The sequence below is a fragment of the Dendropsophus ebraccatus genome, chromosome 4, assembly GCF_027789765.1.
Source record: "Dendropsophus ebraccatus isolate aDenEbr1 chromosome 4, aDenEbr1.pat, whole genome shotgun sequence".
Taxonomy (NCBI): domain Eukaryota; kingdom Metazoa; phylum Chordata; class Amphibia; order Anura; family Hylidae; genus Dendropsophus; species Dendropsophus ebraccatus.
In genome coordinates, this window is record NC_091457.1 from 94,778,802 (window position 1) to 94,795,179 (window position 16,378).

General features: G+C 43.3%; 1 protein-coding gene across 1 annotated transcript in view; it reads right to left on the bottom strand.

Annotated features, from left to right (window-relative positions):
• The window catches only part of LOC138789789 (junctophilin-3-like), an 84,801-nt gene that overhangs the window by 31,444 nt on the left and 36,979 nt on the right, over positions 1-16,378 (bottom strand). The window lies entirely within an intron of this gene.

Below are 16,378 nucleotides of genomic sequence, written 5' to 3' on the forward strand. Positions count from 1 at the left end.
ATAATGCCTCCCTGATCTCTAACTACTAGAATTCTTCCCTGATTTCTCACTACTAGAATGCCTCTAAGTTCTCTCATTAATATAATGCCTCCCTGATCTCCCACTACTAGAATGCCTCCCTGATCTCCAACTACTAGAATGCCTCTAAGTTCTCTCATTAATATAATGCCTCCCTGATCTCCCACTACTAGAATGCCTCCCTGATCTCCAACTACTAGAATGCCTCTAAGTTCTTTCACTACTATAATGCCTCACTGATCTCCAACTACTAGAATGCTTCCCTGATCTCCCCCTAGTAGAATGCCTCCCTGATCTCCCACTACTAGAATGCCTCTAAGTTCTTTCACTACTATAATGCCTCGCTGATCTCCAACTACTAGAATGCTTCCCTGATCTCTCACTACTAGCATACCTAAGTTCTCCCACTACTAGAATGCCTCCCTGATCTCCCACTACTAGAATGCCTCCCTGTTCTCCCACTACTAGAATGCCTTCCTGATCTCTCACTACTAGTATGTCTCCCTGATCTCCAATTACTAGAATGCTTCCCTGATCTTCCATTACTAGAATGCCTACCTGATCTCCCACTACTAGAATGCCTACCTGATCTCCCACTACTAGAATGCCTACCTGATCTCCCACTACTAGAATGCCTACCTGATCTCCCACTACTAGAATGCTTCCCTGATCTCCCACTACTAGAATGCCTACCTGATCTCCCACTACTAGAATGCCTCCCTGTTCTCCCACTACTAGAATGCCTTCCTGATCTCTCACTACTAGTATGTCTCCCTGATCTCCAATTACTAGAATGCTTCCCTTATCTTCCATTACTAGAATGCCTACCTGATCTCCCACTACTAGAATGCCTACCTGATCTCCCACTACTAGAATGCCTACCTGATCTCCCACTAGTAGAATGCCTCTAAGTTCTTTCACTACTAGAAGGCCTCCTTGATCTCCCACTACTATAATGCCTCTAAGTTCTCTCACTACTAGAATGTCTCTAAGTTCTCTCACTACTAAAATGCCTCTCTGATCTCTCACTACTATAATGTCTCCCTGATCTCCCTCTATTAAAATGCCCGCCAAATCCTCTAACTCTTTTTTCTTTTCGCTCTCAATTGGAATGCCACCCAGATCATCTCCTGCTAGTAGAATACATTGTAGTTCTTTTAACTGTACTAAAATAACTTTTCTGTACTATAATTCCTCCATGAACTTTTCCCTCTACTAGAATGCCTCCCTGTTCTTTTCCCTATACCAAAATGGCTTTCCCACTCTTCTCCTTCTATTAAAATGACTTGCTCACATCTCTTTCTACTAGAGTGCCTCCCTAATTCTCTCCTTTGCTAACACAACTCTGATATTTTCACTCTTTCTATGTGCAGTAAAGTGTTAACATTACATCGTATACATTATACATTTGTATACGAGTAATGACATCACACCTCACTTATTATAAGAGAAAACATCACAATATCATTTCACTAATATGACTTGTGTAGTTGTCTGTGTGTGTACGATATCTCAATGTGATAACATGAAGTACGCAATTCTTGAAACTTGACATGGAGACCTGAGTGTGCTGAGTGATATCCCAGCCGAGAAGCGATCAGTTGAAGTGGGTGGGAAGTGAGTGTCTGCTGTTTTGAAGGTCGTAAGGATGTGACTGCTCTCAGGAGGGGTACTTCCATTATCATTGTTCACAACATCATCCAACATATACTGAATGGCAGATTCACTTATTCCTAAACAAATCCTTGATCATCTTTAGTTATTTCACAAACTCCCTTTTGCTACAAAATCCAACATCAGTATTCTACATGAAACTGAGGCCAGTTTCACACATACCACATTGCAGCAAATTTCACCCAGCGAATTTCACAGTGAAATCCACTGTAATGCTCGGCACAGTTATGGCCTATGGCTCTGCATTCTTACCAGGGCTGTGGAGGTGGAGTCGGAGTCGGAGCTAGTTTTGGCTGGAGTCTGAGTCCGAGCTAGCTTTGGCTGGAGTCGGAAAAAAATGTACCGACTCCGACTCCAGCTTTAAAAAAAATCTTTAAAAAATGTAGAATTGAATTTTGATATGAATTTTACAAGTTTTGCTCATGAATATATATTATGAACAACATTCTAATAGGACACTGGCCCTTTTACATAAGGGGGTCATGGAAAAGTTGTCAGTCACTATTTGGCAGTTTGTTTCTGAGCTGGAAGAGTCCATTGTGTGGGGGAGATCTGTGCTGTTCTCTTCCTGGATGCTGGATGACTGTATATGGGCAGCAGTGTAATATGAAGATATCCTGTGTAATATAGAGGAGGAGGAGAAGACATAAGTAGTATAGCAGTAACCTCTGTCCTCAGTGTGGTGTTTTCTCTCTAGGAGAATATTGTGTGTTTTTCTTCAGTGTTCAATGGCTGCAGCAGGCTGTGTGTGTGTGCTATGGATGCAGCAGGCTGTGTGCATGTGTGCTATGGCTGCAGAAAGCTGTGTGTGTGTGTGTGTGTGCGTGTGCACACTATGGCTGCAGCAGGCTGTGTGTATGTGTGCTATGGCTGCAGCAGGCTGTGTGTGTGTGGTGTGCGCTATGGCTGCAGCAAGCTGTGTGTGTGTGCGCTATGGCTACAGCAGGCTGTGTGTGGTGTGCGCTATGGCTGCAGCAAGCTGTGTGTGTGTGCTATGGCTGCAGCAGGCTGTGTGTGGTGTGCGCTATGGCTGCAGAAAGCTGTGTGTGTGCTATGGCTGCAGCAGGCTGTGTGTGTATTCTATGGCTGCAGCAGGCTGTGTGTGTGTGTGCGTGCTATTGCGTGCCCCCACAGTGACCTTTTATATCACTGTGTGACCTCTATATCACTATGTGTGACCCTTCTCTATATCACTATGTGTGACCCCCTGTATATCACTATCGCTGACCTCTATATCACAGGGATCTGGCATTGTTAGCAGTGTTTCTTTGTGTATGGTAAATAATTAGTCAGAAACATAGAAGATTGTCAGCAGGAAAAGACCACCTGCTCCATCTAGTCTAGTTCTGAGTTGTTCAGGACATGGAGGCTGGAGACTGGCTGCATCCACTGCACACACAGGAGAAGCTGCTTTATATCTTTCCTTATTCCTTCAGAAATCATGTAGGATATTAGGGAGAAGCTGCTGAGCCAGTGTGATAAATAACTCCCCTGGAGTCACGTGTCTGAATTAGAATGTTGGGGCTGGCCTTCACAGCCAAAGCCAATCACAGAGTCTAACTAAGGCTGGGTACACTGGCCCCAATACCCTAATTCTGTGGCACGTGAGGCATCTACCTTCCCCCCAGTGGTGTGGGGAGGGTAATAATAGGTAAGGGCAAAAGTGGTCCTTGAAGGATGGGCTGCTAGCCTGCGATACATGGGCCAGTGCTGTGTGCTGGCCCCTCAGGCTAAAATTTGCCATCCCCTGCTAAAGGTGAAGAATTATAGATTATTTTAGAAAAAAAAAACCTTTAGGGCTGTTTCTGAGCTATCTGTTCTGGCTAGGGGATCCGTGCCACGATCCTACTCCGGATCGCGGCATGGATCGTGTGAATAAGGCCTAACAGAATGGGTCTCCCACACAAACTATCATTAGGCTATGTTCACACAACGATTTTCAACGAACATAATTTGATACTGAAAATAACAGCAGTTGTTTAACATACTTTGGTAGCAATTACAATGACGGCCATTGATACATTATTCTAGTTCAGGTTGATGATGGCCCATTTAAAAGGTGCATTGATTTTAATTGAAAATATGGTGAAAGGACGATGAACAAAAAAATCTGTGTGTGATTAATGTAAAATAACGGGTGCTGTCCACTAAATAACGGCCGCATTTTGAGTATCAAATAACAGCTATTATTTTAATTTTTTTTAAAAACTGTGAACATGGCCTTACCATAATGAAGGAACCCCCTCCCCTCTTCCCACCCCAAAATTTTTATTTAAAAACGTAAAGCCTTTACTCATTGTCTTCTGTTAGATTGAGGACAATTCCAGTCACCAAGTTCTTAGTTGTATTTGCTTTGGAAAGACTGCCATGACATAAGTCATATGAGCTGTCACCCAGCTTTTCCAGACACCTGACGAGCAAATTTGCCAAGCAATATATAAAACTATGGAGAGTGCCAAATAGCCCATGACCATTGTTAACAGGGACCCAGAAAACTCTCAGTCCACTTCCAGCTCTAGCTGACTAAAACCCCCACATGTTAATGAAGTAAATAATAAGTGACATGCTGAAACCTGTGGTTCCTGAAGAGTCCATTGATTTTTCTTCCTTCACAGTGAACGATGCCCAGCTATCTATCAGGAGGAGGCTCTGCTGTCCTGGATTTTGTCAGAAGCTCAAGGTCATTAAAGGGTCTTCAGGTCGATATTTCTTGGGTCACTGATACAGTTTATCCCAAGTCTTCCACTACCTACTCTTTTACACTTCTCCTGTTTAATCAATACTTCCACTTCTGTGTGTGTGTGTGTGTGTGTGTGCGTGCGTGCGTGCGTCATGAAATTAAAGGCACGAAATAGCAAAACTTCAAGGACGTGTCAGATCTTCAGTGATTTCGAACCAGATATCACACAATTGGTCAATTCCCTGTTGGTCTGTTGCAGGAAAAACTAGAATGTCTGAGGTTGTATCTGGGAAGATAAATTAACATGCGACAGATATGGTTGATATATATATAAGCTCTCTGCATTTGCTACTACAGCACAGAGCATTTTAGAATAACACATAAGGTCAGTAATATAGTAGTTACATTCAATAGTCACTTATACTGTCAAAAGATGGAAAGAGCTGGGTATTCTAAGCGGCCCAGTATTACAGAACAGTCTGCTGATCTTGTGAGGGGTTACAGATTGACACTCACATAGTATGAGCAGCAGGGTCCTCAGCAGTACAGAGTATTTTAGGTGAGGCATGTGCAGGTCTTGTTGGAGATCAAAGACTAAATTACATAGTGAATGGAGCTGGGTCATTGTCACAGGACAAAGCTCAGTATTGAGCTGCTGCTGTACAAAATCTTACAAGTGTCACTCTGTGTATGGAAATTTCTTGCTCTGTGACTGCTGGAGTGAAAGTGACTCATAGGCCTCCTGCACACAACACTGGCTCCTTGTAGAAACACACCATCTGGACAGAGACTGTCTCTATGAATCAGGCACCCCTCCCCCATGCTGCTAATTTTGCTAATGTTTCAAGGCCATAGCTGCCATGGAACTATAAGTTTTAGCCTGAATAGCCAATGTTTTGCTCCCAGCCAGCAGAGGGTGCTGCAGACTTGCCACCTTTGTATAACTTTGTACAACATTTTTTTAATCTGCAGCAAACCATTTCCAACAACCCAAGAGCCCGTAAATCAAACGACAGATCCCAATGAGGGAAATTATTGTGTAGACGTTTGATTGATGACATTGTAGCCTGATGCTAGACATATAAAAATACGATTAGAATCAACAAGTGGAGCTCCACACCCACTCCTCATTTTCAGTCTGGATTTGACAATGTATTCCAATGACTTCTCCTTTAATATACCCATAAATATACATACATAGATAATGTGGGAAATATAACTCAACTATAATATTAAAAAATGTACTGGGTGGGTCAAAAGTTTCAGGATACCCTTTTATATTAGGAAAAATGACATATCCCAAAAAACTCCAGCAAATAAAGGGCGAGGGCATGTTTTTTGGCTATGTCTGGAACATCTTAAAAGCCCTTAAAGGGGAACTCCAGTGATCCCATAAAAAACATAAAACAAACAAAACGCATATAAGTGCACTCACCGATCCCCCAATGACACCTTTCCCACTTGTCTACGCTGCTCCTAGCCCCAGATTCAAACTTCTACAAATGATCCCTATTTTACATCATGGCACCATCCGTGAAACTACAGTTCCCTGCATGCATTGCACCTCCTAACAAACTGCTGGGCACCAGCCTCTGTCTTGTTGGATCTGCCCTCCCCTCTGCTTCTGCTTTGCACAGTAAACACAGAATCTACCTATTTTTGCCTATCTATTCATCTACATAGATAGATTAGAGAGAGAGAGTTGAATTAGTGTCTCCTTTTTTGTATTACTCAGAAGAGGATGTTGTTTCCCTATCCTTGTCCAGGTGATCCTTGTGTGATGTCAGTGGTGGGTGGGGTTACAGATGAGGGGCTACAGCTTGCCTGGCAACAGAAGAGACAGAGATAACTTAAACGGGAACTCCAGGTAGAGGTTAAAAAAATTAAACTTCTACAGAAGCATATAGCATTACTTACCTGTCTATCCCACTTTTGAAACTACCGAAAATCTATTTGTTTTTGGGTTTTTTTGCTCTGTATTGTGTTTCTGTCCTTCCTGGTTTAGCATTTCCCAGAATGCAATGCTTTCCCTCAGCTGATCATCACAGTCCCCCACCCACACAATCAGTAAAATTAGTGCTGTACCTGCCTCTGGCCGGAGAGAGATGGTGAATCAGTCAGGGGATTGGGTTATCCAGCCAAGCCTCCTATGACATCACGCCCTGCCCCCTGTCTGCAAAATCAGCAAACACACACAATGTGAGACAGAGGCATGGAAGATTTGTCTCCTAAGGTGGCAGAGCAGTGGGAGCAGGAGACAATATGGATTGGAACAGGGGCCATTTTTTTTCACTTGCTGGATTTCTATCAGCTACCAGTGTGACAGAAATGTACAGATACAGTAACGCATTGTATAGACACATCTATATAACTTTTAATGTACTATTAATAGAAAACAAGTTTTTCTTATCCCCTTTAACCTGTGTCTCAGAAAGGAGGGGAAGGAGAGAGGAGTGGAGACAAAGTGGACCAGGAAGTGAGGATTTTCAGCAGCTTCAGGGTGTAAGTCAGGATGTGCTGCAGACCAACAGTCCAATTCATGTAATAGAAGCCTATTACAAACTTAGATTATGGGTTGGGATTGAAAAGGATTAAATATTTCTTAACCGGAGTTCCCCTTTAAAAATAATATTGGATAAGGTTCAATTGTAATGTCATGAGGGGTGAAGGGTGAGTGCAGCCCTGCAACTAAACCCTCCTGCTGTCCCTACCTACTTGACGCCAAACAGTGGCCCCAACTTGACAACGATCCTTTGCTAAGATAATGTGAGGGATAGGGAAAAGGACAACAAGTCAGACTAGCCAGGCCAAACCAGGAGTATACATGAAGAACTCAATCACAAAGGAAGGACAAAGTCAAATACCAAGCCAAGGTCAGAAAGTTCAGGAGTAGCACGTCAGAACCAAATCACAAAGACAAAGGGAAACACAAGGTACAGGCAAAGGTCAGTAGAACAACAGGTAACATCAAGCAAACAAATGCTTGTGTGGCTATTGGGTCAGTCACATGTCCGTATAATTCATTCCGTACATGGACTGTGTTCTGTGGTCTGGACCTAGGAGCTCCCAGCATCATGATAATAATGTCGGGAGCTCCTAAGCTGTTTAAAAGTTTGCGCTAGTGTACTGACATAGCCGCATATAATTTTTTTTACCCACCTCCTCCCCGGCAAGTTTAAAAAAAAGTCCCTGCCTGGACTTCTCCTTTAAGCTTTCATTTACTAATGCTGGAAAATGCTTAGAAAAAAAGTAGCAGGGACAAGGAAATCCTTACATCTATGGCAATGCGGTGCTGGATGAGGAGAGGCTCCCTAACAGTATAACAAGATATACATAATTCATAGCTGCTCACTGTGTGGCAAATACTCAGCCTGTAATATGTTCCCAACTGATATCATGCTGTAACATGTGCATTAGAAATGGATTCTGTGTAAATTATTGATGGTGTATAGCAGGATAAAGCTTGAGGGGGACCAGCAGATTCTGACCTGACCCAGCAGATTAAGACACAATTACCTTCCTACATTTACTGCTACATCAAACAGTAAATCTTTACATAACCATCACTCTATTTCCTTTACTGTGAGTGCAGTAATATTTGTGTAAAGGGCTGGGTTCACACTAGCCTAATGTGAATGTATTTTTACAGACATTTTACAGACACAAATCCCAGCCTGAGCTGGGGTCCGATGATCTTGTTGAGGGGCTTGTTGAGTAGAATCTCCATTTTTGCAGATGATACTAAACTGGGTAAAGTAATCAGTACAGAGGAGGATAATATCATATTACAGAGGGATTTGGAGAAGCTAGAGGCTTGGGCGGGGAAATGGCAAATAAAGTTTAATGTGGATAAATGTAAGGTTATGCACTTGGGCCGTAGAAATAATAAGTACAGTTATGTGCTAAATAATAAAACACTGGGTAAAACTACTTCCGAAAAGGACCTGGGGGTATTGGTGGACAGCAAACTCAACTTTAGTGATCAGCGCCAGGCAGCAGCTGCCAAGGCTAATAAAATAATGGGGTGCATCAAAAGAGGTATAGATGCTAAAGATGAGAACATAGTTTTGCCTTTTTATAAATTACTGGTCAGACCACACATGGAATACTGTGTACAGTTTTGGGCAGTGGTATATAAGAAGGACACAGCTGAACTGGAGCGGGTGCAGTGAAGGGCAACAAAGGTCATTAAGGGAATGGGTGGGTTACAGTACCAGGACAGGTTATCAAGCTTGGGGTTATTTATGCTAGGAAAAAAGACGTCTTAGGGGCGATCTGATCACAATGTACAAATATATGAATGGACAGTACAGAGATCTTTGTAGTGGTCTTTTTACTCCTAGGTCTGTAACCATGACTAGGGGGCATCCTCTATGTATAGAGGAACGAAGGTTTTATAATCAGCATCGACGCGTGTTCTTTACTGTACGAGCGGTAAGACTGTGGAACTCTCTGCCACATGATGTTGTCATGGCCGATTCATTAAATAAGTTCAAGGGAGGCCTGGATGCTTTTCTTGAACAATATAATATTAGAAGTTATGGGCATTAGATTTCCGGTGATATGTTGATCCAGGGATTGTTCTGGTTGCCATTGGAGTCGGGAGGGAGTTTTCTCCCTGTGACGGGACAATTGTCGTCTGCCTCATGGGGGTTTTTGCCTTCCCTGGATCAACACAGTAGGATTTTCCTAGGTTGAACCTGATGGACTCTTGTCTTCTTTCAACCTTATTTACTATGTTACTATGATGATCTGGACTGACAGCTATTGGTTCCGGTCATTAGACTTGTTAGCTGTAATATGAATGTAATAATACAGTCATTTAAGGCTAGCTAGCGTCAACCTAGCCTTGTGGTACTTATATTTTTTTGAACAAAGACAACAGCCTTGTGGTAGATATATTCTTCCACAAAGAGGGCTCTGAGGTGCTCTGATTGACCGGGCTGGGAGACATTGGCTCCAAACCCTGTCAATCACTCTTGTGGCTGGAGACAGCACTATACCCCCAGCCACAAGAGGCCGCTACCTTCCCCCCCTCTAGTATTGCGGCACATGAATGACATCAGTCATGCGCACGAATTGCCAGGAAAGTAAAAGAGAAGCAGGAGGAGGACACATCTGCAGCGTACAGCAAGCAAGTATGTGGTTTTTGGGGTTCCCCCCCCCCCCATTTTTACAAGGCTTCCTAAAAGGCTTGCTGATCACTATTTCCTTACTATAAAAATAGCCACGGACATGTGAAGGGGGCCTCAGGCAGTATTAGGGAAATTATACTCTTAAATATTTGAGAGTGTTTTCATTATACAAGGATTATTATGGTAAGTATATACTATATTATAGTACCTACAGTCTTAGGCCACATTTAAACGCTGTAAAAACAGCTTCTGTTCTGCGACACAGCCATGTCACAGAATGGCTGCTGTCTATGATGTTCACCTGTATGGTACCGCAGTACCGGCCGGGTGAACATCACTTCAAGTTAATTGTCCAATTGAAATTGGAGTGTATGCGCTCCAATTAACCATAGAACACAATGTAAAGTACGTCCGGGAGTCGGGAGCTCCTGCCGGGAGCAGGACTCACGGCAGGAACCACAGACAGCAGAAACAAGGGCTAGTAGCACTGGGCAGAAACCACGAGCAGGAACAACGGGCAGGAACAACGCGAGCTTAAACCACACTCTAAGGGAGGGTGCTTATTTATAGGGGCATGTGATTGGTGCAACAACTAATTAGGAGCACACTGCCACTTTAAATCTGTGACAGCCAGAACGCTCAGGCCCTAGCAGACAAGGACGCACGCGCGCCCGGGATCAGGAGAGCTGGATGGTAAACTGCTTTGCAGGGCCGAACAAACAGCAGCGCCGGAGTCCCGCATCTAGGCTCCTGCGCCTTCTATCGGGACCAGAGGGAGAAGGGGAATGGCAGCGGCGGCCTGGAACACTGGACTTCGCCACGGCCTTGACAGTATACACTTGTTGTTCCATAGAAAATAATGTTATTTCACACTTTTTACAATAAATATCAGCCAGTGTTGCAATCTGCAAAAACGGCCGTTATGTTCCTACACAGTATTTTTGCTCAATATTTTGCAACCAAAACCAGGAGTGGATTGAAAACACAGAAAGACTATGTTCACACATTGTTGAAATTGACTGGATGGTTGCCATTTAATGTTAAATAATGGCGGTTGTAAATTATTTGCCATCAAATGGCGGCCATCCACTCAATTTCAACAGGTTGTGAAGATAGCCTTTCTGTGTTTTCAATCAACTCCTGGTTTTGGATGCAAAATACTGACCAAAATACTGAGCCTAAGGCTGCATTCATACGTTCCGTGTTCCGCAATAATGTAACGGACTTCTCCCTCCGCCTGGGCAGTATTTGTGATAAGATGCTGGGAGCGGGGGAACTGTACAGATATGCGCCGTGTTTTAATGACAGCGCTGCGCGGCTGATTCATTACAGCGCGCCGCACATCTGTACAGTTCCCCCGCTCCCAGCATCTTATCACAGATACTGCCCAGGCGGAGGGAGAAGTCCGTTACAGGCATTCCACGTCTGTGTTCCGTGCGGAACACAGAACGTGTGAATGCAGCCTCAGACTAGGTTTAGGCTGCGTTTTTACTGTCTGTTTAACATGCATGGAAAAAAAAGGATGCAAAAACAGATAATAAAAAATATGTTGTTGTATGCCATACTCCAGAACCCATTTTCCATTGACTTACTAAAGAAAAATTAACATACTGTAACGGAAACAGAGAAACAAATTTGAAAATGCAGTGTAAACTCAGCCTTATTGTAGTTATATAATGGGCAAATAGAAGTTATTTTTTGGTATGCCAGGCACAGGGTCGAGTCAGGCGCCTCTTACTTAATTCGGCCAGGGAAAATGGTGCGGGGCCTAGTTTAAGGCTACTTTAATCTGTGAGGTTCATACGTATAGTTGAGCAGTGCAGCTCATTTATTGATGATTAACTAGGTCATAGGATCAGTTGCTTTGTTACTGGCTCACTATAGGTGTTTGTGTGCAACATATTATACCATTGTTCTATCTTATGCTGAATAGCCTGGGGTGCTGGTTTTGTGGCATGATGCACTTTATACTGTTTGTCTAAAAAATTTTAAACAATAAAATTGTATCTACTATATTCTGGACGTCATAGATTATTATTTGGTAGTAAGTTGTGGCACATAATGTCTTTATTTAATTTAGGATAAGGCCACGTTCACACAATGTATGACACCAGGCATTCTGTGCCCCGGCCGGGTCACAGAACGGCCAGTGTCAGTGCAGTTTATCCCAGCTGGTACTGCAGTACACGGATGCGCCCACATCCCAATTCAATAGAAATTAAGTATATAAACTTCACTGACACCCAATTCAACATTGCACACAATGGAAAGAGCAGCAGGAAAAGCCGCACTCTCCATTGTGTGCACTGTCAGTGTTGTGCGGCCGCTATTCAATGAATAGCGGCTGCACAAAATTGACATGTCAGTTTTCGTTGCGGTCGCTAGAGGATCCTGGCCGGAGCATATACTATGTGTATATACTACAGCCGTGATTCCATAGACTGCAGCACAATGTAAATTTTCTATTAATCACGCCTTGTTGCAAATCGGCAACAATGGCCATGATTAATAGAAAATTTATGTTGTGTGAATGTAGCCTAATTAGGCTGGGTTCACACTACGTATATTTCAGTCAGTATTAAGGTCCTCATATTGCAACCAAAACCAGGAGTGGATTGAAAACACAGAAAGGCTCTGTCCACACAATGTTGAAATTGAGTGGATGGCCGCCATATAACAGTAAATAACGGCCATTATTTCAATATAACAGCCGTTGTTTTAAAATAACAGCAAATATTTGCCATTAAATGGCGGCCTTCCACTCAATTTCAACATTGTGTGAACAGATCCTTTCTGTGTTTTTAATCCACTCCTGGTTTTGGTTGCAATATGAGGACCAAAATACTGACTGAAATATACGTAGTGTGAACCCACTAGTGTATTAATGAGACAGTGTCCTATAGAGTTGGGTTTATTCAGATTTGCTGCCATTGAGAGAAGGGGCAGCACGTGACTCTGTACCCACAATCTGATCTGACCCCCCCCCAAACCACTTGTACCTTCGGATAGCTGCTTTTAATCCAAGATCTGTCCTGCGGTCCGTTCGGCAGGTGATGCAGTTATTGTCATAAAAAAGTAATTTTAAAATTGAAGCCTGTGCCCTACGGGCGTATCTGTGCCCTAACTTTGCACCACCCCTCCTTCCCTCCTCCTCACCCTCTTCATCATTAGGAATGCCACTGGAACATTTACTTCTGTTTGAACATTGCACAGGTGTCTAAACGATCCAGCCCATGTGCCGGGCTGATACAGGTGGGGAATAGGAAGCAATCTGCCTGGAGCATTCCTAATAATAAGGAGGGCGGGGAGGAGGGACGAAGGGGTGGTGCACAGTTAGGGCACAGATACTCCCGTAGGGCACAAAGCTGCAATTTTAAAGTAATTTTTTATGAAAATAACTGCATCACCTGACAAACGGACCGCAGGACAGATCTTGGATTAAAAGCAGCTATCCGAAGGTACAAGTAGTTTGTTGGGTCAGATTGTGGGTACAGAGTCGCTTTAAAGGGAAACTAACAGCAGGTTAACTAACTTTAAGGGAAACTAACAGCATTTGCACAGACCCATTGATCCACAAATATGGCCCGTATTTGCCTTGCAAGTATTTTTGTGACATGGATCATGGCCCTTTTACGGATCTGTAGCAACTATGGATGTGTAAAAGGGTCCATTCATATCAATGGGCTATTGCTGTCCACAATTACAGATCCATAAAGGGGCCTGAGGGTATATGAGCATGTTCCTAGTCTAAGTTAGTTTAGCACATTAGCAGCTTTTCTGTCTTCATAGTTTGTAAACATGTATTAGTGCAGGTTAAATGGATCGGTCTGGAGTCCTGGCTGTTTAGGTCAGTGTTACAGAGACTTATGGAGGCCATGCAGAGCCAGGGATATACCAAATACTGATGCAGACAGCGAGAGATCAGTTAGTTCCTCCTGGTCTGTAACTTTCCCATCTGTAGTGTCAGCTCATCACCCCGCATGGTGAGGTCATGCTACTCATGACAGGCAAAGAGATGATTCACTCCCAGCTCACGTGGCACAAAGAACCCGTCTGTCACAGATGTGGGCGGAACAGTGAGGTTATGTAGTGGAGCTCGGAGCGCACAGGATGCTGCCTCTGACTGCTGCAAGGTGATTCAAGAGGGCAGACGTGTGGCAGCACAGCATAAAGCCTTAATGGATTAGGAGGAGGGGAATTGGGTCAAGTGGAGGAATTCCCTCTATACAGTCATCCTGTGTAATAAGTGAAGGTGTGTAGGTGTATGTGTGTATGTGTGTGTGTGTGTGGGAGGGGGGGGGGCACTGACATGTATGTGATAGAATGTAGCCACGGAAGGTTAAACATCACATCAAAGCTGCACATACAGCACTTCATGGGAAAACACCTGGAGCAGTCCATGCACACTAGATTAAAAAAATAAATGACGCCATGTTGATCATCACTATAGGATCAGGCACTATATTGCCTCTATAAACATGATCAGAAGAAAGAATTATTTAATGCAGGGTGCCATGTAACGCCACCCTACCACTTTCTTTCTCTTAATTTAGCTGTTTTCCTAAAGCTATGTCTTGTGACTCTCTGTCCCCCAATGTAGCTGGTGACTGCTGTAAGCATAACTTAAAGTGGACCTGGGAACAGGAAAACAAGGCTGTAAATAAGCTCATGGATATAGATAAGCTAAGTCATTATGATTCCCAACAGTCCTCTCTCTATCTGTTCATATGCAAATGAGGCCCTCCCCAGCCTGGTAGAAGCCCAGGTAAGTCCAGCCCATGACATCTCCAGATCATGACGTCTTTATCTAATGGCTGTCAGTAACACAGGGCAGGCAGATGCAAACAGGCCAGCGAGCGGTGATAAAAAGGACATTAGCTAGACTTACCAGGGCATGTACCTCATTAATGCTCCCACATACTGTAAGTGCCCCTTTAGTGCCCACACACTTACTGTGTGTGGGCACTATGGGGCTCTTGAGACTGATACCCTACCACTTTACTCACCTGAACACCCAGTGCACTATGAGGCTCTTAATGTGCATGGTGGCACTACTGGGGTATTTACTGTGTGCGGAGGCACTAAGGAAGTACATTAAAGGAGAACTTCGTCCAGAATGAAACAAATTTTGGGGGTATTGGAACATAATAAAGAATGTATACTTACCCATTTCCGTGCAGACACAGCCCCACGTCACCAGCTCCCTGACTGCCATGGGCTACAGTTTCTCCTGCCTTCCTGGTATGTCACGACCTGGGGGAAAGTACCCGCTCAGCCAATCAGTGACTGCAGCAGTCTCCTGCTTGTCACTGACTGGCATTCCATGGGTTGTGACGTGACATGAGCGGTAGGGAGCTGCAGGAGACTGTTGGGTGTCCGGTAGCAGTGATGCAGTGCTGTGGGGGCACAGGGACGGGTAAGTATACATTCTTCATTATGTAAATTTTTCATTTAGGCTGGACTTTAACTGTGTTGAGAGCAGAATTACTGGGTTCAGACACAAAAGAAGACACTGTCACTGTATACAGGCAATAATAGGGAACTACTACTGCATGGAGGCACTTGTTAAGCCCCAGCAATTTTTTACAATTGGCTGTGTGACAGAAAAATAAAAAGTAAAGTCATACTCACCTGCCATAAACCCCCATAGCTGCCATTTTAATACTCCCAGCCCCAAAACACTCACCACTGCTTCCTGGTTCCTGTGACATGTTGATCCGCAGGAACTCCCTGCCCAGCCACTCACTGGCCGAGGTTACTAGGAACCAGGAAGTGTCACTCTAAATTCTAAATTTTTTGCTGAGGCTGGAGAACCCCTTTAGGAGCCACTGTTACTATGTGGAGGCAAACTCAGGTACTATTAGTGCGTGGGAGCATAGAAGATTCAATATCATTGTTGGGGCTGAAAAAAGTCTTCATGATGGGCTGAGCTGGATGGAGAAGAAAAGGGAAACAGAACTAACGGTGTGTTTACACAGACAGATTTATCTGACAGATTATTGAAGCCAAAGCTAGGAATGGATTTGAAAAGAGGAGACATATCAGTCTTTCCTTTATGATCTGTGCTATATTTATAGTCTGTTCCTGGCTTTGGCTTCAATAATCTGTCAGATAAATCTCTCTGTGTAAACACACCCTAACTAAATGTAACTCTAATCACTTTTATTTAGTAATAGCGTTGTGGCAATGCATGATCATTGGTGTAGGGGTATTATTAAGTAGCAACATGAGTAGCAGTAGGATAGTATTTTAACACTGCTACTGTTTTAGGGGTGATATACGAAACTAACAATTATCATACAAATGCTTTGTATCCATTGTGTAAGATCAGTTACATTCTTTTTTTTCCTAACGAAAGTCAACAGGGAGAGGAGGGATTTGAGAAGAATTGCCACAACAGTATAAAGTTTTCACCATGATGGGATTATAAATGAAAATGCCCCACTAGAAATTGTTGCTTACACATGATCATTACAACTTATACAAGAGAATCACATGCAGCATATGTATGTCAGCTATGATAATGATTTCTACAGGTAGACATAAAGAACATCAAAACTTCTTAACAATGTCATAAGGTTCATATTTTGTCCTTGGGACTGGTCAAGCGCCCTCTAACAGTACCACAGTGGGATGGCAAACTGCAATTTGTACCACAAAGATAATTTATCTAAACTGATTCATTATGTAAAGTGAACCATATTTGTACTAAAATGTACTATTTCAGAGTTATATAAAAAACATACTAATCCCTTATGTGCTTCTTTTTTTTTTGGCCCGTTGCCTTTGGTTATGACCTTCATAGCGCTTCCATTGAGATAGTCAAGCATGCTCAGTGCAACTGCATATTGCTTGTTAGGCTCTACTAGCT